Raw genomic sequence first — 24,602 nt, forward strand, 5'->3', positions numbered from 1 at the left:
TTATTCATAAAATTATTATACAGTAAAGAGAATGTATAAATCTCACAAACATATTAAATAAAAGAAGATAGACACCAACGAGTTTGGTTCCTTTTAAATTAAGTTAAAAAACAAAACAAAAACAAAACGGAAAAACTAAACAGTGGTGATAGGAATCAAGATAGTGGTTACTTTTGAGAGGTAGCTTCTGGGATGGGTTTGAGATTAATTTTGGACTTTAGTGCTGGTGATCTATTTACTTGAGCCAGTTAGTGGTTAAACTGCTAAGTTCACTTTAGGGAAAATTCAGTGACCTGTATACTTCGTGGTTTGTGAACTTTTCTGTATGAATGTAATACTTTAAATATTTTGCTTCACTTGACACAAATTTTTATGAAAACTTTGGTTAATAGAGTAAGTTCTTGTGAAGATATCAAATACTACTTCTGAACAAAAATAAAAATAAGAAACTAGGTGTAGGAGAAAGGATGTCAAGATCGTAGCTCACAGGGGCTGACAGACGTGAGAGTGTGTGTGGGTGTGAGTGTGGGGGGCATCTGTCAGCCAGTGTGGGAGCTCTTTGGGGATGCAGGAGCTCTAGCAGAGGAATTGTCTCAGCTGCAGTGCTGCTGAAAGGGAGCTTCTCTCAGATTGAGAGTGGAGAGTGCACCATATTGGAGGATACAGCCTCCCTGAGATCACTGATGGGCACACCACTTCCCTAACACTGCACTCACAGCCAGCCTACCTGCCTCCTTGATGGAGTCATGCCTCCCTGACTCAGTGCACAGACCTGGTACACAAAGCTGGCTGACTTGACTGCCACCTTGAGCAGTCATGCTGCAAGCCTGCCTGTCTGCCTTCTTGATGAAGTTGTTCAGCTAACCTGCCTGCTTCCCTGCCAGCAGCACCTCCCTAATGGGGTGCCTACAGCCATCCAGCATGTCTGCCTGCCTACCTCCTCAACAGGGACACATGATGGTCCACCTGCCTCCTTGATTTCATACTCACAGACTCCCTGCCTGCCTTGCCTTCTTGACAAAACCTGCCAGGCCTGAATGCAGGCCTTCATGACTCTTAGACAAGGAGCAACCTGGCCTACAGCCTTGATGTGCTACACCTGGCCTGCTATTATCACCAAACACCTACCAAACACACAGACCTGCCATCAGGACTTGACTGATGAACCCCAAGGCCTGGGACTACCAGAAACAAAGCCCCATTCATGCCCAGTACCTTTGACCTGGTACTCTGGGACAACCAGCACAATAAAATGGGGAGACAAAGAAACAACACTCAAATGAAAGAAGAGGAGAAATCACCAGAAAAAGAACTAGATGAAATAAAGGTAAGAAATTTATCAGATATAGAGTTCAAATAATGACTATAAGGATGCTCAAGCAAATTTATGAAAACTTCAAAAGCCTGCATAAGAATCAACTGGAAATGAAGAATGACATAACTTAAATAAAGAATACACTGGAAGGGATAAACAGATTAGAACCTGAGGACAGAATCAGCTTATTAGAAGACAGAGTAGAATAAAAAACAATCAGAGCAGCAATTAGAAAAAAATATTGAAAAGCAGGAAGACAGTTTAAGAAAGCTTTGAGACAATGTGAAATATAATAATGTTTGAATATAGAGGTACTATAAGGAGAAGAATCCAAACAAGGATTAAGGAATGGGTTTGAAAAAATAAGGATAGAAAACTTCCCTAACTTGGTGAAGGAAAAAGTCACTCAAGTTCATGAAACACAGGGAGTCACAATCAAGATGAACCCCAAAAGACCCACACCTAGACACAACATAATTAAAATGGCAGACATTAAAGACAAAGAAAAAAATCTTAAAAGCAGCAAGAGAGAGACAAAGTTACCTACATAGGAACACACATTAGATTTACAGTTGATTTCTCAACAGGAACACTTCAGGCCAAAAGGGAGTGGCATGGAGTATTCAAAGTAATGAAAAATAAGGGAATGAACCCAAGAATACTTTATCCAGCAAGGCTATCATTCAAAATTGAAGGTGAAATAAAAAGTCTCATGGACAAAAAAAGGCTCAAAGATTTCATTACTACCAAACCAGCACTACAGAATGCTAAAAGGACTGGTGGAAGAAGAAGAAGAAGAAGAAGAAGAAGAAGAAGAAGAAGAAGAAGAAGGAGGAGGAGGAGGAGGAGGAGGAGGAGGAGGAGGAGGAGGAGGAGGAGGAGGAGAAGAAATGTACAGAAAGAGAAGAACACAGACATAAAGAAAGAATGGCAATAAATAAGTACTAATCAATAATAACATTAAATGTAAATGGCTTAAATGCTCCAATCAAAAGACACAGGGCCGCTGAATGGATAAGAAAACATGACCCATATATGCTGCCTACAAGAGACCCTCCTCAGAACAAAGTACTCACACAAGATAAGAGTGAAGGGATGGAAAAAGTTTTTCATGCAAATGGAATGAAAAAAAAGCAGGGGTAGCAATACTCATATTAGACAAAATACACTTCAAAATGAAGATCATAATGAGACACAATGAAGGTCACTACATAATTCAAAAAGGATTGATCCAACAAGAGGATATAACTCTGATGAACATATATGCACCCAATATAGGAGCACCCAAATATATAAAATAAAACTTCTAGAGGACTTTAGGAGAGAGACTGACAGAAGCACAATAATAGTAGGAGACTTTAACACCCCAGTAACATCACTGGATAGATCTTCCAGACAAAAAAAATCAACAAGGACACAGCGATACTAAATGACAGATGAGATAAGATGGAATTAACATTTACAGAACATTCCACCCCAAAGATACAGAATATACATTCTTCTCAAGTGCACATGGGACATTCTCAAAGATAGACCACATGTTAGGACACAAAACAAGTCTCTACAAGTTCAAGAAGATTGAAATCATATCAAGCATTGTCTCAGGTCACAATGGCATGAATTTAGAAATTAACTACAATAAAAACATTTAAAAAACATTCAAACACATGGAGGCTAAATAATGTTATTAAGCAATGAGTGGGTTACTAAAGATCATGGAAGAAATCAAAAAATTCTTGGAAGAAAATGAAAATGAACGCACAGCAATTCAAAATCTATGGGACACAATGAAAGCAGTCCTGAGAGGGAAATTCATAGCACTACAGGCCTACCTCAAAAACAAAGAAAAGTTTGAATAAATTATCTAACCCTAAAACTTAACGACTTAGAAAGAGAACAACAAGAAAAGCCTAAAGTAGTAGGAAATAAACAGTAAAGATCAGAGTGGAAGTAAATGACATAGAGACTAAAACAAACAAACAAACAAACAAAAAAAAACATACAAAAGATCAATGAAACCAAGAGCTGGTTCTTTGAAAAGATAAACAATATTGATACACATTTAGCCAGTCTTACCAAGGAGCAAAGAGAGAGGATCCAAATGATAAAATCAGAAATGAAAGAGGCAATGTAACAACTGACCCAGCAGAAATACAAAGCAATGTCAGAAAATACTATGAGCAACTATATTTCAACGAACTGGACAACCTGGGTAAAATGGACAAATTCCTAGAAGTATAAAATCTTCCAAATCTGAATCAGGAAGAATCAGGAAACCTGAATAGGCTGATAACAACTAATCAAATTGAAGCAGTAATAAAAAAAAACTCCCAATGAACAAAAGTCCAGGACCAGATGGATTTACAAGCTAGTTTTAGCAAACATTCAAAGAAGAAGTAACACCCATTCTCCTCAAACTATTCCAGAAAATTCAAGAGGAGGGAAGACTCCCAAGCTCTTTTTATGAGGTCAGCATCATTCTGATGCCAAAACCAGATAAAGACACTACAAAGAAAGAAAATCGCAGACCAATATCCTTAACGAATATAGATGCTAAAAACCTCAAAATATTAGCAAACAGGATACAGCAATATATTAAAAAAGATTATACACCATGATCAAGTGGGATTTATCCCAGCAATGCAAAGCTCATATAATATTTACAAATCAATAAATGTGACACATCGTATAAACAAAATGAAGAACAGAAATCATATGATCATATCAATAGATGCAGAAAAAAACATTTGACAAAATCCAGCACCCTCTTTTGATAAAAACTCTCAGCAAAGTGGGAATAGAGGGATCATACCTCAACATAATAAAGGCCATATATGACAAACGTACAGCCAACATCATACTCAATGAGCAAAAACTATTTGCCCATTTCTTTTAAAAATGGGAACAAGATAGGGATGTCCCCTTTAACCACTATTATTCAACATAGTACTGAAAGTCCTTGCCACACCCATCAGACAGGAAAAAACATAAATGGCATCCAAATTAGAAAGGAGGAAGTGAAACTGTCATTATTTGCAGATGACATGATATTGTTCATAGAAAACCCTAAAGACTCCATCAAAGTACTACTAGGTTTGATAAATGAATTTGGCAAGGTAGCTGGATACAAAATTAACATCTGAAAATTGACAGCATTTTTACACACCAACAATGAACTCTCAGAAAGAGAACCTAACACAGCAATACCACTTACCATTGCAACTAAAAAAATAAGATACCTAGAAATAAAGATCTGTACTCAGAACACTACAGGACACTGAAAAAAGAAATAGAAGAATATAAACAAGTGGAAGAATATACCATGTTCATTGATTGGAAGAATTAATATCATTAAAATGTTCATACTCACCAAAAGCAATCTATAAACTCAGTGCAATTCCTGTTAAAATATCAACAACCTATTTCACAGAGCTAGATCATATATTCCAAATATTTACATGGAACCAAAAAAGACCCTAAATACCTGCAGCCATCTTGAGAAAGAAGAAAAGACTTAGAAGGATCACTTTACTAGGTATCAAACTGTACTACAAACCATTGTAATCAAAACAGCTTGGTATTGGTACAACAGACATATAGATCAGTGGTACAGAGCACAGAATCCAGAAATAGACCCATGCTATATGGTCAGTTAATATTTGACAAAGGAGGCAAGAGCATACAATGGAGTAAAGACAGCCTTTTCAATAAATGATGTTGGAAGAATTGGACAGATACATGCAAAAAAATGAAATGAAACCACCAACTTACTCCATACAGAAGAATAAATTCAAAATGGGTAAAAGACTTAAATGTAAGTCACAAAACCATAAAAATCCTGGAAGAAAATATAGGCAGTAAAGTCACAGACATCTCACGTAGTGAAATTTTAAACAAGACATCTCCTAGGGCAAGAGACACAAAGGACAAAATAAACAAATGGGACTACATCAAACTAAAAAGCTTCTACACAGCAAAAGAAAACATCCTCAAAATACAAAGGAATCCCATGGTATGAGAGAACATATTTTCCAAGGATATATCTGCTACAAGGCTAATTTCCAAAGTGTACAAAGAACTCATACAACTCAACAAGAGAAAGACAAACAATCCAATTAAAAATGGGCAAAGTACCTGAATAGGCACTTCTCCAAAGAGGAAATAAAGGTACCCAAGAGGCATAAGAAAAATTACTCAAATTTACTAATCATTAGAAAGGTGCAAATTAAAACCACAATGTGGTATCACTTCACACCTGTAAGAATGGCTATCATCAACAAATCTACAAATGACACGTGCTAGCAATGATGTGGAGAAAGGGGAATCCTGGTACACTGTTCTGGAATGCAGACTGGTACAGCTAATATGGAAAACAGTATGGAGGTTCCTCAAAAAATTAAAAATGGATCTGCCTTTGACTCAATGATCCCACTTCTAGGAATATAGCCTAAGAATCCTGAAACACTAATCAGGAAGAATATATGCACCCTTATGTACATATCAGCACAATTTATAATAGCTAAGATCCGGAAACAGCCCAAGTGCCCATCAGTAGATGAGTGGATAAAAAAGCTGTGGTACATTTACACCATGGAATACTAGGCAGCTGTAAAGAAGAAGGATCTCGTACCCTTTGGGACACTATGAATGGACCTGGAGAATATTATTCTAAGCAAAATAATCCAGGCAGAGAACAAACATCACATGATCTCACTTATATGCGGAATCTAAAGAACATAATAAACTAATGAATAAAATAGATTCAGTGACATAGAAGCATGGAACAGACTGGCAAATCTCAGAGGGATGTTGGGAATGGGTGGGTGGGGAGAGATTAACCAAATAATTTATATGCATATATACATAACCCATGGACACAGGCAATAGTGTGGTGAAGACCTGGGTCAGGGAGTGGGTGGGGGTGGAAGGGGGCATCTGTAATATTTTCAACCATAAAGATAAATTCACGAGACATATCAGGATGGCAGTGTAAGTAAAAGCTGCACTTGCCACCTCCCGCAACCACATCAAAATTACAACTACAGAACCACCATCACTCAGAACCTCCTGAAATCTGGCTGAACAGAAGCCCTACAACCAGGGAACTGAAGAAGCACCAAGACGGTAGGAAGTGCGGAGACATGGGTGGATTGGGGCTGAATTGAGGAGACACGGCCATGATCCCACACCTGGTGCTTCCATTTAAACCCCTGGAGGGAATCTCAACCGTGGGGGTTTCTTGGAGGGGTGAGGGGTCCCAGCCCCACAGCAGGCCCCCAGCCCAGGGCTCCAGAGCCAGGAAGAGAAGTCCCTATAATTCTGGGCTGTGAAACTAGTGGGGACTGCGGTTGAGGGTTTGGAGGCTGAGGGAGCCCCAGGCTTTCCTCTTAAAAAGCCCATGCATGGCCTCACTCAGATGTGCTCCCTCTGAGCCCCAGTGCCAGGCAGCAGCTTGAAAGAAACCTGGGACACTTGGGGAGGAACTAACCTTCCTGAGATTGGGGCGAGAGGTGGAGGGGCAGCTTTCTCCCAGGCAGAAAAGCTGGCAGAGGCCATTGCTCCTTTGGAGTGACCTCCCCCCGAAACACAGAGGGCAGGGAGGTGCCATATTTAAATCACCAGCACCTGACTCACACCTTTGGCCCTGCCCCATGATTCCTGGAGGCCCCATCCCTCCCCACCTGTAAGCTCATCTAGGTCATTTCCAGGGGCTTTTCTGTGCCAGTGACCTCTTGAGTCCCATGCTTAGGACTTTCCTAAAATCTCTCAAACAAGCAGCAGCATGCCCCATATGGCTTGATAAGTAGCCCCAGGCCTGACACTAATGGCATCCTGCACTGGTTCATAGTTTGGCCTCTCCTGGACACCTCTAAGCCCAGCACAAATAGCAGCCAACTACGGTTTGCTGTGTAGCTCATGCTGGGTGGCCCTGGGCAAGGCACTGGCAGAGGCTGACTTTGCATCTCCAGGGAGGCCCCAGAGACTGCACCTGATGGTCAGACTTGGCCACGCTGGATTACAACCCTACCACATCCACCAGTGACACACTCAAGGGGCAGACTGGGTGAACACCAAAGCCCCACTGAAGTAAATCCTGCTCCATAGGGGTGTCTCCAGCACAGCAGCTCTTTGGCTGTAGTTGCAGCTGGTTCTCACAGCCAACTGGCCAGCAACCAAGGCTCAACTACAACAGGAGAGTGCACACAACCCACACAGGGGAGCACCTAAAAGGCCCAGCTCAGGTGACTGGGAAGGCTAAGCCACTGGACCCTACAGGACACCTAATACACAAAGCCACTCTACAAATTCCAGGAGACATAGCAGCTCTACCTAATACATAGAAACAAACACCTGGAAGCAGCCAAAATGTGGAGGCAAAGAAACATGCCACAAAGGAAAGAACAGAAGAAATCTCTAGAAGAGGAACTAAATGAAATGGATACAAGCAAGGTAACAGATACTGAGTTCAGAATTTTATTTATAAGGATGTTTAAGCATACTACTAGGGAAATAACTGAGAAAATCGATAACATAATAAAGTGCCAATTTGAAATGAAGGCTACATGAACTGAAATGAAGAATAATTTACAGGGAGTCAACAGTAGAGGACACTGAGATCCAAATCAGCAATTTGGAACATGAGGAAACAAAAAGCACCCAACCAGAAGAGCAAAAAGAAAAAAGAATCCAGAAATATGAAAATAGTACATGGAGACTCTGGGACAACTTCAAGAGGCCCAACATTCGTATTACTGGGGTGCCAGAAGGGAAAGGATGAGACCAAGAAATTGAAAACCTATTTGAAAAAATAATTACAGAAAACTTCCCCTACCTGGGGAAAGAAATCGACTTACAAGTCCAGGAAGCACAGAGGACCCCAAACTAGAGGAACCCAAAGAGGCCCACAGCAAGACACATCATAATTAAAATCCCTAAGGTTAAAGACAAAGAGAGAATCTTAAAAGCAACAAGAGAAAAGCAGTTAGTTACCTCCAAGGGAGCACCCATATTACTGTCAGCTGATTTCTCAACAGAAACCTTGTAGGCCAGAAGGGAGTGGCAAGAAATATTCAAAGTGATGAAAAACATGGAACTACAACCAAGATTGCTCTACCCAGCAAAGCTATCATTTAGAACTGAAGGTCATATAAAGAGGTTCACAAATAAGAAAAAGCTAAAGGAGTTCATCACCACCAGACAGTACTACAGGAAATGTTGAAGGGTCTTCTTTAAGAAGCTAATGAAAAAAAGAATCTGTTGAATTAAATAGATCCAGAGTCATTGACACAGGCAACAGATGATCATATTTCAGAGGAAAGAGGGAAGGGGGGGTGGAGGGTGGGAAGAGATTAACCAAAGAAGTTATATGCATGTATGCATAACCCATGGACATAGTCAATAATGGGGTGAAGGCCTGGGGAGGGGGTGGGAGCGAAGTGGAGGGTGTCAATTGGGGAAAAAAAATGGGACACCTGTAATACTCTCAACAATAAAGATAAATTAAAAAAAAACAAAAGATAAATTCACAAAAAATGAACCTAATATAAATTAGATTGTGGGACAAAATAAGAGATTTTTATAATCTTTTCAAAAGTGTAATGTGTTGCCTTACAAAGCAGTGAGTTTGCTATCACTGGATTTATCCCAGGAAAAGATGAAAGCATCCTATTAATAAATATTTAGTGGAATCTTTAAAAGATGGTGGTTGGACAAAATGACTTCCAGGGAACTTTCCAACCCAGGATAATATAATTTTAACCTTGTATTGAGCAAATAGAAACTCCCAAATCAGGTACACTGATCAATTTGTCAAACTTTTATCAGTGAACAAATCATTTAAACTTTCAAGGTGATTTCACTGAAAGAACATATATTTCTCATTTTTTAAATATTTTTGAAGTTTTGTTATATGATTTAAAAATATATATGATAAGCTATTGGGTTAAGAAAGAAATTATGCTTAGATTTTTTTCTATTTTTAATAAAAATCTAAAATATTTCAAAAATACTGTATTGGTAAAATATGATTTGCCATTGGAAAACAAAATTATGCTAAATATATCTATTCACTGAACTAAGAGTGGCTTATGAAAAATTAAGTAAATTCAATTTGTCACCTAAATAGTCACATTATATATGCATAATATGTGTACTGTTCACATAAACATCATCATGTATTTTTCATATTACATAGTAAAGAGATTTTAATGATGTATACCAATTGAATTTGGGCTGAACTTTAGGTCCATAAAAGGGGCAGATTGACACATATTTTATTTTTAATTTACAGGGCCAGCAACTCCTGATTGTCAAATAATTATTTGTACGTATAAATAATTGTTAAATTTTTGGTTCAGGGACTCTGGATGAAAATTTTGCATACTCAACACAGTAAAATTTAGGCATGAACAAATTTAACATATGACTTTAGAGAATTTCCAGACCATATTTTTCTATCCACATACCCTACAGGGTCCATATATCAGATGTTACAAACTCCTGACCTGGTAAACTAATATAATATAAAAGTTGAGACAACTAAGTACTACTAACAATGTTGCTGGCTTTGTTATAATATTAATCACTATTAGGCATCCTATCCTGCATGGCAAATTCAGCTTAAGATTCTTTGTCATTGCAGAGGCATTAAGTATTTATCATCACCCAAAACTATGCCAAGCATTACATAAATCGTATATATCTTTGAAACTTTGTAAAAATTCATAGTTAATGCTGAATTTTTGCCTATATTAACCCAAATGACAGAAGACCTATAAGAAAATAAGTCCCATATATTACAATACTAGCCAGTAAGTAGAGTAGATGAAAATATATTTTGTGCATGCTTATTAATATAAAGATCCCATAGTAAAATCCCAGAAACACTTAGTTTTACAAAATCAAATATTATTTCCTTCCTTGCCTTATATTGTTTTATCCAATCTTAAACCATTTATCAAATTCAATAACAAGAAAGGACTAATATGGAGTGAAGAAGTCTTATATTGATCTGAACTCATGGTGACTCAGTGCAAAGAAAATATATGCCTTAAAATAGTATAGTATAAAACTAATATTAAACAAGTAATGCAATTTTTTCTTCTGCTGTTATCTGGATGTGCACATACATTGGTATTTACACTTTGTTTAGTGGAAAATATCTTGCAAAGAACAAAGTGTTCTGCTTAACAAAATATTTTGGCAGATGGAGAATTGTCATATATACAACACACATGAATAGTAGTTTCGTAATACTTGAAGATCTTACATTATAAATATCAATTTTTACTATGCTGCAGAAATACAGAAACAGTAACAACAGTATAGTTAATAGAATAGCAGGAAGATCATGCCTACGTTAAATTCGATCATTCTGTCTGTCACCACCTGCTCATCCATTTATCCATGCATACATCCATTTTACATACTAGAGAAACCATGGGAAGAAAATGGTTACACATGGAACTTTCACAAATGTAAGAAATAGGTCTTTTAAATAACTATACTAGATAGTTTATGGGCTGTAAAAAATTGACATTTAAAATTGTACAAGGATAACTTTATATATTGTGATGTGATTACCACCGTAGCATTAGCTAACAACTCTATCACATCACATATTTTAGATAATGAAATTTTAAGTGATATATTTTCTTGTGCATTTTTAACTATCATAGTTTTAATTGATATTTGTATATTTTTATTGTTTTGAAAACTTTCCATGTATTAACTCCTTTGATCCTTGTAACAACTCTTGGAAGTACAAACTATTAGTATTCCTATAGCACAAATGGGGAAATAAAAGCACATAAAGGCTAAGTAGTTACCTAAAGTTACTCAACTAATAAATAAAAGCATGATTTGAACATATGCAGTACATCTCCAGACCCTGTATTCTCAAAACCTACAGCTGTATTGTCTCTCAATAATGGAGGTATGTTAATCAACAATATAGCAATATTAACATCAGCAAGAATGACAGTAATAACATACATTTTTTATTGTTTATATAGATTAGTCACTATTGACAACTTCTCATACACATGTTCTAGTTTAATCCTTACAACAACCCATTGACTTAAGTATTATTGTGCTCTATTCATAGAATGAAAAATGAGGCACAGAGTAGTTACGTATCTTATTCAAGCTTGTGAGAAAAACAGCAGGCATTTGACCCATCTGTTTGACTCCAAAACTCTTAAATATTTTATTAAACTTCCTCTATTTAAATATGTTTAATGAAACAAAATTTGTGTCTGGAAAATATGACAAATATATTTAAAATGAATCCAAATAAACATCTAAAATTTAAGTATTGGAAATTATATCTTAAAATCTTAATACTGTTTTAAATAATCTTTTGATAATTCACAGTAATATGATCAAAAAAGCCTTAGATTTTGTTTTTTTCTTGTCTAAAGCAGTGATTCTAGGTGAAGGCTATCTATATCATACAAAGGGATACTGCACTCTGAGACGGACTCCTAAGTGTTCCTCAGCTGATACCCTCACCTACAGTGACAATGCGGTATAAAAAATGAGCCACTTGTGGGTTTGAGTCTCAGCCTTTCCTCATTTGCGTCTGGTGGGCTCACCTGTCTCTAATGTCCTCCGGCAGCGAGGCTGGGGAAGGGGCTGGAGGGGGCTGCTGACCGCTGCCTTTGAGCTGTGCTCCGGGCGGCGGCCAGGTCGGCGGGCGAGGCCGGGCTGAGGGCGGAGCTGGGGGGCAGGGGGCCGGGGGGTTGGGGGGCGACTCTGTGGCGGCCCATGGTATGTGCATGTGCACAGTGATTTGGCAAAGGACTAGAAAATGAAGTTGAAAGGCCGGAAGAAAACACCACCGCTAATAATCCTCCATCTGGAACTGAAGAGGAAACTCCTGACAACCGCGTAACTAAACCGAAAGTGACTGAGACTGAAGGTGACAGTGACAGTGACAAGGAGGAGGATGTTCGCATCACTACAGGAGACATTAAAACGGGAGCACCAAGTATGGGAGTTATGGTACAGCGCCTGTAAATCTTAACATCAAGGCAGGAGGAAGAGTTTATCGACCTACAGGAACAGAAGTCAAAGGGTAACCGAGCCCCGCGGAGCCTTCCTGGAGCCCGCGCTCGGAGGTGGATTTGGACTCTTCTGAAGATAAACCATGAGGTAAACCTGGTGCTGATCTTTCTCATTATTTTAATTACAGGCTTAATGAAGATGCCAGGAAAGCTAACTGTGAAAAACAGAAGAGGATACGAATGAGACTTGAAGTTATACCAGTTATCTCTACTACAAATAAAATTACTGCCGAAGACTGTCCCACGGAGGCTCCACCAGGTGCAGAGATCCAGGCGGCAGATTCGGTCCCTCTAAGGGACAGCAGGGAAGAACTGGGAATCCGGAGAAGGAAGCAGCACGTCCATCTGCAGAAGCTGAGTTTACTTCTCCTCTGTTCAAGACTGGACTCCTGCCAAGCAGAAACAGCACCTCTTCTCAGTCTCAGACAAGTTCTGCCTCCAGAAAAGCCAATTCAAGCGTTGGGAAGTGGCAGGATTGACACTGGAGGGCCAATCACCTGATCTAAGGAGATTACCTGGGGCAACTGATTTTATTGGTCAAACTATAACCATCAGCCAAGCTGAAGGAAGGCGACGGGCAGAGGAAAACAGCAACATACAGGTCCTTTCTGAAAGATTTGCTACTGAAGTAGACAATAATTTTAGCAAACCACCTCCATTTTTCCCTCTGGGAGGTCCTCCCACCCACCTCCCACCTGCTCCATTTCTTCCACTGTCAGCACTGCTCCACCTCTGATTCCACCACCAGGTATTCCAATAACTGTACCACCTCCAGGTTTTCCTCCTCCACCAGGTGCTCCACCTCCATCTCTTATTCCAAGACTAAAAAGTAAACATTCCCCTGGTTATGATAATCATTCTGGATGTGCTTTTCCATACTGCAATGTTGCCTTTCCCCACCTTCCTGGTTCTGCTCCTTCATGGCCTAGTCTCGTGGACAACAGCAAGCAGTGGGACTACTATGCAAGAAGAGAGAAAGACAGAGATATAGACAGAGATAGATATAGAGATGATATAGAGACAGAGATAGATAGAAATTAGAGAGAGAGAGAGAGAGAGATGATAGAGATATAGAGATAGAGATGATAGATACCGAGACCTAGAAAGCACACCAGAGAGAAGGAGCGGGAACGTGATCACAAGTCCTACACCAAGTGTTTTCAACAGTGATGAAGAACGATACAGATACAGGGAGTATGCAGAAAGAGGCTATGAACATCACAAAGCAAGTCGAGAGAAAGAAGAACGATATAGAGAAAGATAGCACAGAGAGAAAGAAGAAACCAGGCACCAGGCACAAGTCGACTCGAAGTAATAGATGTCGCCATGATAGTGAAGAAGGAGACAGTCATAGGAGACACAAGCACAAAAAATCTAAAAGAAGCAAAGAAGATGCAGGGAAGATGGTGGCACTGTGAGAAGCAGCAGAGAGCCCCCGCTCCCAGCCATGGACTCGATTTACTCCTAAAGTCCTACACAATCAGCTTGAAAAAACCAGAGAAACACACCTGAGTGGACGGAGTGCAAGTGGGGAACACTAAAGACACATCACCGAGTCCGGTAAGCGGGGGGGGGGGGGGGGGGGGGGGGGTAGGAAGGGGGAGATCCCTGAAGCCTGTGCTGGGCTCCGAGCCCAGAGGCTTGGAGGCTGCAAAGCTCCCTCTCCTCGGGAGTGCAGACAGCCTCCAAAACCGGGGATCCCACACCTGGAGCAGAGAGGGGAAGGAGCACCCCGCGCACAGGGCAGAGGTTCCCAGGGGAGCATTGAGTCTGGGAGGGGACGGCACCTTCCTAGGCAACAAAGCCTCTAGTCTCGGCTGCAACCAGCATCTGGTGCTCGGGGTGCTGACCATAGGGAAGGCTGTCCCAAGGGCTGTGGCACTCAAGTGGTAAGGGACCAGAGGACTGAGCTGAGCAGCTGCACACCAGGACCCTCTGCCTCCCTGAGGGGCATTGTGTTGAGCCCCCAAAGCACAGAATCTGCATGGTGCGGGGGAGGGGAGGAGCCCTCCCTGCCCTGAGCTCCAGGTGCTGGGAGGCTGGGACCTGCGACCAGCCCTGAAGGGCTCCGTGGTGGCCCGTGAAGCCACTCCAGTTTGGCTGAGACCAGCAGCTCAGGGAGCTGCTTGGAGCTGACTTTGGGTCCCCTCCCGCTGGGTGCCTCGGAGCAAGGGCAGCAGGACACTTCAGAGCAGACTCTCTGCCTGTGTCTTGCTTTGTGCGTTTGCAAGTTTGACCGTTTACAAGTTTGATCTCGGAACTGGTTCCCACCTTCCTGGCTGGCACAGCACCGACAGAACAGCGGAGGCTGTGGTCGGGGTCTGCACTGGAGATGGTCTGAGGGGTGGGCCTGGTGCGACCAGCCAACCAGACCTGAGCAGGGAGGGGCGGAGCCCACCGGCCTCTCCAGCAGTCAGGAGCACCCCCTCCCAACAGGAAAGGGGTGGGTACCGCTCACTGAAGCCCCAGACATCCCCCAGGGCACAGTCCTGAGGGGGAAGGGAGAGCAGCTCACAGGAGGAATTTATAAGAATAAGACTCTCAGGGACTGTTTGGGAACTGGAGGAAACGCTGAAAACCCCTGCTGGGGGCTGGGCAGGCAAAGGGCTCACCAGAAGGTGTTTTGAATTGGACCCACTGAGCCCAGGCTGCTGAAATGGCCCATACAGAAAAGGCAACAGGCTGAAATCAATCTGAAGCTACAGCAGGCCAGAGCCTGGAGGACTGGAGTCAGAGGACAGAGAAGGGACTGAGGAGCTGGCAGTGGAGCAGAGATTAACCCCTGCAGAATGAGCGCCTGATAGCGAACCTCTATGGGGAGTGATACCCTGAGCTACACTAGCCACCCTGCACCCTAAAGACTCTACAGAAGACTCTGGAGTAAGACCAGGCAACTATAAGATTGCAAAATAGCTGACAAGAGGAGGTGGCCCACGGAGAGACTCAGGTCAACCATCTACCGAAGGGCACCAGAGCCAAACCTAGACGGCGCCTCACATTGGGTGATACACAAACACCTCCCAGGAGAACTGAAATCAGCACACAAAACAGTGACCCTCAGACAACATAAGTTGCCCAGAAAAAAAAACTCACCTGATCGACTACCTTTTTTTTTTCCTGCTGTTTTTTTCTTTTGTATGGCTTTGTGTTTTTTTGGTTTTGGGGACTTTTTTGTTTGTTTTCTATTTGTCGGCTTGTTTATTTTTTCTCTTTTTTCCTTAGGAAGAAAAGAAAGGGGAGAAAACTTGTGTTTTCTTCTTTTTTTAAATTTTATAATAATTTTTTTGCTACATTTTTTTTAACTAATTTTTTTTCCTCCTTTTTATAAAAGAATTTTGTTTTGCTTTGCTTGTTTTTCAGTTTTGTTTTGGATAGTTGCTTTGTTTTCTTGTATCCTTGCTTCTAATATCAAGACTTTCTTGATATCCCTGCACAATGACTGGGACTTTATCATTATATCCAAGTTTACTGCTTCCCTCTACAGTTTCCCCCAAATCTCTTACTGGGCTCCCTCCCTGCCAGGGCTTTATCTCTCTCTCTCCTCTCAACCCACTGGCATAACGTTTTTCTTCTGTTTCTTTTTTCTTTTTCTACTTTTCTTTCATTCTTTCATTAGGCTCCCTTCTGTCTTCCTGTCTGATTGTTAGTTTCTCCTATTCTCTTTATTGTATTTTTGTTTTCTCATTTTCAACTACTATCCTATTTCTATTCTCTCCCTTAATTCTTTGCTGGTCCTGCTTTCAGAATATTCTCTCTGCTTCTATTACCTCCCAGTAGCTTCTCTATTTTTTACATTTTAGTTTATTATTAGTTTCTAAATTTTCACCAGTATCAACAACTATATACATCTCTCTCTCTCTCTAAGCGTTACTTTTCTTTTTCTCTCTTTTTTGTTTTTCTCTGTGTGTGTGGGGGGTGGGTGTGTTGTGTTCTCCCTTCACTCTCCCAGTTCTATTTTCATGTGAGTTATTTTCGTTGTTACTGTCAAGATATTTTGTAAAATACCTCTTGTTTCCTGGAATTTTAGTTGTGCATTGGCCTGCCTGGACAGCACCCGTACAACAGCTTACACATCGAGGATGGGGCTGTGACACAGTTAGCCAACCTGAGAAAAGGGTCCTCCCAAGGACTGAGCAACAACAATCTAGACCTAACCACAACAGGAGAACATAAAGAAACCACAAAAGGGGCACCCACAAGAGGGCAACAACTAGAGCAAAGAGCTCAGAGGAATAAGGAAAACACACCTCTGGGCTCCACTGGACCCATAAGATAAAATCCCCTCCCACAAGACTGGGGGTCAGCAAATTTATCTAATATATAGATACAAACACTAAGACCTACCAAAATGGGGAGACAAAGAAACAACCCCCAAATTAAAGACAAGGAAACATCTCCAGAAAAAGATTTTGATGAGATGGAGTTAAGCAAGTTATCAGAAATGGAGTTCAGAGTATGGATGATGAAGATGTTCAAGGAACTTAAGAAGACTCTAGATGATAAGATCGAGGCCCTTAGTGAAAATATGAAAAAGGAGATATATACCATAAATAAAACTCAGACAGAGATAAAGAATGCTGTGTCTGATATCAAGAATGCACTGGAAGGAATTAAAAGCAGGCTCAATGAAACACAGGATAGAATAAGTGACTTAGAAGACAAGGTAGAACAAACCACACAATCAGAGCAGCAAAAAGCAAAAACACTTAAAAAACAAGAGGACAGTCAAAGGGAACTTTGGGACAACATGAAGTGAAACAACATTATAGGAGTGCCAGAGGGGGAGGAAAGGGAAAAAGAGATAGAGAATTTGGAGGAGGAAATAATTATAGAAAACTTCCCTAGGCTGGCAAAGGAGAAAGCCACACCAATTCAGGAAGCACACAGGGTTCCAAACAAGAGGGATCCAAAGTGACCCACTCCAAGACACATCATAATTCAAATGGCAAATGGCAAGGACAAGAGAAAATATTAAGGGCTGCAAAAGAGAGACAAGCAGTGACCTACAAGGGAACCCCGATTAGGCTGACAGCTGATTTCCCAACAGAGACTCTTCAGGCCAGAAGGGAGTGGCATGAAGTTCTGCAAGTAATGAAAAGCAAGAACATCAACCAAGATTGCTTTATCCGGCAAGGCTATCATTTAAATTTGAAGGTGAAATAAAAAGCTTCCCAGACAAAAAAAGGCTGAAGGAATTCAGTTCCACTAAACCAGCATTGCAAGAAATGCTAAAAGGACTGCTATAAGAAAAAGAAGGAATAGTGAGAGAAAGGTACATCAGCATAAAGGGGACAAATGGCATTAAATAAATTGATATCAATAGTAACTTTAAATGTAAATGGAATAAACGGTCCAATCAAAAGACATAGGGTAGCTGAATGGATAAGAAAACAAGACCCAAATATATGCTGTCTACAAGAGACCCACCTGAGAGCAAAAGGCTCACACAGGCTAAAAGTGAAGGGATGGAGTAAAATATTCCATGCAAATGGAAAGGAAAGGAAAGCTGGAGTAACAATTCTTATTTCAGACAAAACAGACTTCAAAATAAAGACCATAATGAAAGACAAAGATGGTCACTACATATTACTAAAAGGATCAATCCATCAGGGGGAAATAACCCTTATAAATATTTATGCACCCAATACAGGAGTACTTAAATATATAAAAAATTTCTTGGGGGACTTTAAAGGGGAGATTGACATCAACACAATCATAGTGGGAGGCTTTAACACCCCACTGTCAGCACTGGACAGATCATCAAGACAAAAAATCAACAGGGAAATGCAGACCTTAAATGAATCACTAGACCTAATGGATTTAATTGACATTTACAGAACATTTTACCCCAAAGCAGCAGAATACACATTCTTCTCAAGTGCACATGGAACATTCTCAAAAATAGACCACATGTTAGGGCACAAGGCAAGTCTCTACAAATATAAGAAGACTGAAATCATAGCAAGCATCTTCTCGGATCACAATGCCATGAAGCTAGAAATCAACCACTATAAAAAAACTCAAAAATGTTCAAGCACATGGAGGCTAAATAGCATGTTATTAAATAATGATTGGGTTACAAAGGAGATCAAGGAAGAAATCAAACACTTCATGGAAAGCAACAAAAATGAACAGACAACAACCCAAAACCTATGGGACACGGCGAAAGCAGTCCTGAGAGGAAAATTCATAGCATTACAGGCACATCTCAAGAAACAAGAAAAAGATCTAATGAAACATCTAACCCAACAACTAAAAGAACTAGAACAAGAACAGCAAGAAAAGCCCCAAGGAAGCAGAAGGAAGGAAATAATAAAAATCAGAGCAGAAATTAATGACATAGAGACTAAAAAAAAATACAAAAAATCAATGAAACCAAGTGCTGGTTCTTTGAAAAGGTAAATAAGATTGATGCACCTTTAGCCAGACTCACTAAGAAACAAAAAGAGAAGACCCAAATAAATAAAATCAGAAATGAAAGAGGCGATATAACAACTGATCCAACAGAAATACAAAGCATTGTAAGAAAATATTATGAGTGACTTTATGCCAACAAATGGACAACATGGGGAAATGGACAAATTCCTAGAATCATACAACCTTCCAAAGCTGAATCAAGAAGAGGCAGAAAATGTGACTAGGCCAATAACAACTAATGAAATCAAAGCAGTAATCAAAAACAAAAGCAAACAAAAGTCCTGGGCCAGATAGATTTACAGGCAAGTTCTACCAAACATTCAAAGAAGAATTAACACCTATTCTATTCAAACTATTCCAGAAAATTCAAGAGGAGGGAAAACTCCCAAACTCTTTTTATGAGGCAAGCATCACCCTAATCCCAAAACCAGATAAAGATACTACAAAGAAAGAAAATTACAGGCCAATATCCGTGATGAACATAGATGCTAAAATCCTCACTAAAATACTAGCAAACTGGGTCCAGCAATACATTAAAAAGATCACACATCATGACCAAGTGGGATTTGTTCCAGGGATGCAAGGCTGGTACAACATCCGCAAATCAATAAATGTGATACATCACATAAACAAAATGAAGGACAAAAATCATTTGATCATATCAATAGATGCAGAAAAAGCATTCGACAAAATCCAGCACCCATTTCTGATAAAAACTCTCAGCAAAGTGGGAATAGAGGGATCATACCTCAACATAATAAAGGCCATATACGAGAGACATACAGCCAACATCATACTCAATGGGAAAAAACTAAAACCATTTCCATTAAAAACCAGAACAAGACAGGGATGTCCACTTTCACCACTCTTATTCAACATAGTCCTGGAAGTCCTCGCCATAGCCATCAGACAGGAAGGAAACATAAAAGGTATCCAAATTGGAAAGGAGGAAGTAAAACTGTCATTACTTGCAGATGACATGATACTGTACATAGAAAACCCTAGAGACTCCATCAAAGTACTACTAGATTTGATAAACGAATTTGGCAAGGTAGCTGGATACAAAATCAACATCCAGAAATCAGTGGCATTCTTATACACCAACAATGAACTTTCAGAGAGAGAAACTAAAAAAGCAATACCATTTACCATTGCAACTAAAAAAATAAGATACCTAGGAATAAACTTAACCAAGGATGTAAAAGACCTGTACTCAGAAAACTACAAGACACTGAAAAAAGAAATAGAGGAAGATTTAAACAAGTGGAAGAAGATACCATGCTCATGGATTGGAAGAATTAATATCATTAAAATGTCTATAGTACTGAAAGCAATTTATAAATTTAATGCAATTCCTATGAAAATACCAACAGCATATTTCACAGACCTAAACAAGCATTTCGGAAATTTATATGGAACCAAAAAAGACTCTGAATAGCTGCAGCCATCTTGAGAAAAAAGAACAGAGTGGGAGGGATCACATTACCAGACTTCAAACTGTATTACAAAGCCACTATGAGCAAAACGGCCTGGTATTGGTACAACAACAGGCATATAGATCAATGGAACAGAACAGAGACCCCATAAATAGACCCACGCCATTATGGTCAATTAATATTTGACAAAGGAGGCAAGAATATCCAATGGAGTAAAGACAGTCTCTTCAATAAGTGGTGCTGGGAAAATTGGACAGATACCTGCAAAAGAATGAAACTAGACCACCAACTTTCACCATACACAAAAATAAACTCAAAATGGATAAAAGACTCAAATGTAAGTCACAAAACCATAAAAATCCTGGAAGAAAACATAGGCAGTAAAGTCACAGACATCCCATGTACTGGACTTTTCACTGATACATCTCCTAGGGCAAGAGAAACAAAGGAAAAAATAAACATATGGGACTACGTCAAAGTAAAAAGCTTCTGCACACCAAAACAGCCTCAAAATACAAAGGAACCCCATGGTCTGGGAAAACATATTTGCCAAAGATGAATCTGATAAGGGGTTAATTTCCAAAGTGTACAAAGAACTCATAGCACTCAGCAAGAGAAAGACAAACAACCCAATTAAGAAATGGGCAAAGGACTTAAACAGACAGTTCTCCAAAGAGGACATATGGATGGCCAAGAGACACATGAGAAAATGCTCAACGTCGCTAATCATCAGAGAGATGCAAATTGAAACCACAATGAGGTATCACTTCACACCTGTCAGAATGGCTGCCATGAACAAATCGACAAACGACATGTTCTGGTGAGGGTGTGGAGAAAGGGGAACGCTAGTACACTGCTGGTGGGAATGCAGACTGGTGCAGCCACTATGGAAAACAGTATGGAGGGTCCTCAAAAAATTAAAAATGGTGCTGCCGTTTGACTCAGTGATTCCACTCCTAGGAATGTATCCTAAGAATCCTGGAACATTCATCAGAAAGGATATATGCACCCCGATGTTCATAGCAGTACAGTTTACAATAGCTAAGATCTGGAAACAGCCCAAGTGCCCATCAGTAGATGAGTGGATTAAAAAGCTATGGGACATTTACACGGTGGGATATTACGTAGTTGTAAAGAAGAAGAATCTCATACCCTTTGGGACAGTATGGATGGTCCTGGAGAATATTATGCTAAGTGAAATAAGCCAGGCAGCGAAAGAAAAATATCACATGATCTCGCTTATATGTGGAATCTAAAAAACTTAAACTGATGAGCAGAATAGATTGAATGACATGGAAGCATAGTTGAGACGAAATGTCAGAGGGAAGGGGGAGAGGGGGTGGAGGGGGAGAGAGTAACCAAAGAATTTATATGCATATATGCACAACCAAAGGACATGGACAATGGTGGGGAGAGTGACTGGGGAGGGGGAAGGAATGGGGAGGAACGGGTCATTGGGGAGAAAACGGGATATCTGTAATACTTTAAACAAAAATAAAAATTATTAAAAAAATAAAATAAATAGAATAAAATAAGTAAATAAATAAATAAATACATAAATAAATGAAGCAAAGAAGGAAAAGAAGCTGGCAGTGAGCCTGCCCCTGAACAGGAGAGCACTGAAGCTGCACCTGCAGAATAGGCATGGTATAACCTTTTGTATATATTGGTGCCAGAAATAGATACTACAAATCTTGTTTATTTTTCTGGATAATGTTTAAGAAATTTACCTTTAATCTTCTGTTAGTATAAATTTTTTTTTCCAAAATAAAAGAATGAATATTAAAAAAAAAAAAAATGAACCCTTTGCTCAGTGGTTAGAGCATTGACCCACAGACTGAAGGGTGCTGGGTTCAATTCTAGCCAAGTGTGCCTACCTCGGTTGTGTGAGGGAACACATCAATGTTTTCTTTTCCTCTCTCCCTTCCACTTTCTCTGAAAAGCAATGGAAAAAAATATCCTCATGTGAGGACTAAAAAAAAAAGATGTTAAAAAAAGAAAAAGAAAATTAAAATGAGCATAGTATTTTCAATTAGAGGTCTAATACTTGAGTTTTTGCAATTAAACAGTCAATAATATTAACAAAGTAGATAGCAGTCACAAGAATCAGTATTTTGTGGTATTTGTAGTTTGAACTCCTTTGAAAAAGGGATGGAAGGGCCCTGGCTGCAGATATCAGAATTCAAAAACTTGTCTATGAAGCAACAGTACAATCCTAACACAATACAATTCTAACACGATAAAGAGAAAAAAATGGGCAGAACCCCTGAAGCCAAATTTACAAGAATAATGCCCAAGATTTTTGAATCAATGACTAAGCTGAGCTGTATGGTGATGGAGAGTTTCTATTATTGCCTATCTCTCCACTAGATGTTAGTCTAAGGAGAACAGATTCTATATTTTATATTTAATTTTCTAGCCTTCGGATCTAGTACAGTGCCTGGCACACAGTAAGAAGTAAATATATATTTGCTTCACAAATCAATGGAAACTTTCATAATACAAGGCTTGAGTGTTTGCAGTTTCCCTGGTTTTGAGATCTTAAATAATAAATACCCAGAAATGTTTCTTAATGATAAACATGACTCCAGAATTCAGCACTACTCACTCCAACTCAATGTGCTTAACTGTACTTTCTAGTATCAAAATGCACATACTTTGAGTATATTTTTGTAGATAATCTTTATTCTTTCTTTTTTTTTAAATTTATTGTTGACAGTGTTTCAGATGTTCCCCATTCTCCCTTAATACTATTCATGCTTATTTTACATAGCTGAGACCACACTGTATAATAATCTTGCATTAAATGTTCTTAATGCATTTAATTAAAAAAATTAGAAGAAAACATTTTTATTTAAGTATAGTTTGTGTACAATATTATACTAGAGCATGTTTTTAGAGGTCAATTAACAACTTACTTGACTCTCTCATCACTGATGTTTCTATCCCTCTCCCTCGCTCTCCCTTCCTCTCTCTGAAATCAATAAAGATATATTTTAAAAATATAAATAAATAATAAATAAATAAATAAATAAATAAATAAATAAATAAATAAATAAAAAATAAATAAATAAATAAAAGCCCAGCTGGGTGTGGCTCAGCAGTTGAGCATTGATCTAGGATCCAGGAGATCGGGGTTTGATTTCCGGTCAGGGTACATGCCCGGGTTGCGGGCTGCAGCCGATCAATGACTCTCTCATCATTGATGTTTCTATCTCTCTCCCTCCCTCCCCCTTCCTCTCTCTGAAATCAATAAAGATATATTAAATAAATAAATAAATAAATAAAAATAAATAAATAAATAATAAATAAATAAACAACTTACTAAGATATTATCAGATGATATCTGTCTTTAAGAAGTTTATAATACATTTTTCTTCTAGAGCTAATACTGCAATCACCTACCATGAAGGGAAGGAATCCAGTTGGCCCTGAAGATTGCAGTGTTCTTATATGTAAAATGAAGGAGCTAGCCCTGATGCTTGCTTGCTAAACACACTTAGAGCTCTAGATTTCTATAACTATAAACTTATATGCCTTATTTTGATCAAAGGAGTTTAAAGCATACTATACAATCCATATAAAATAAATACATGTTGCTTGAGTATTATATCAGTTTTTCTTTTATAAATTAAAGTAAAGAATATATATGCTTCCTTTGGTGACAAACTCTTCTGCTATAACATGATCAGTTACCTATATTAAATCATCATTCATCTCTCCATGCAATAAATGACACATCCCTTCAAAAATTTACCTTGATCTGGCAAAGTTTTCATTTTCCACAGACTTATCTGTGTATGCTCTATTGGTAGATGTGAACATTTTCAGAAGATTTTTTCCAATGACTGGCATCTGATGAACAAATATGTGTCACAAACTGTTTGAAGTGGTGTTCTTTAACTAATAGTTTTTTAAAATATTAAGTATCAATATTAATCTAAAGATATCACACAATTTATTTTTATAGCTCAGGCCTTTAATTCCCAAATAGAAGTACTGCAGTCACTGAGGGAGAGAGGCAGTGTAAGATACTATATTTAACAAAGGGTGCATAGCTTAAATAAGTTTGAGTGATTCTGTCATGAAGAAAAATTTTTGGACACCTCTGGAAATTTTTCATGAAATGGAAAAAAGAAAGTTCACAAAAGTTAATCTATTGAAAAATAAACTAAATCTAGAACAAATGAATTTTAATGACTATTTTTCAAGCAGTGATTAATTTAGTAATTATGAATTCTATAATTAAAAGTATAATATGAAGAATACTGGACAGAAATAAAGAGATCTGAATTAAAGTTTCAGCTCTGTTACAAAATAATGGGGTCCTTCATTGTGCTGTATTTCAGTTTTACGTGAAAATTAAGG

At 39.0% G+C, this 24,602-nt stretch overlaps 1 pseudogene; it reads left to right on the top strand.

Annotated features, from left to right (window-relative positions):
- Positions 1–2,437: 2,437 nt before the first annotated feature.
- Positions 2,438–21,876, top strand: LOC107530692 (pre-mRNA 3'-end-processing factor FIP1-like; annotated as a pseudogene).
- Positions 21,877–24,602: the final 2,726 nt, after the last annotated feature.

The sequence above is a fragment of the Miniopterus natalensis genome, chromosome 10 (assembly GCF_054644295.1).
Source record: "Miniopterus natalensis isolate mMinNat1 chromosome 10, mMinNat1.hap1, whole genome shotgun sequence".
Lineage (NCBI taxonomy): Eukaryota > Metazoa > Chordata > Mammalia > Chiroptera > Miniopteridae > Miniopterus > Miniopterus natalensis.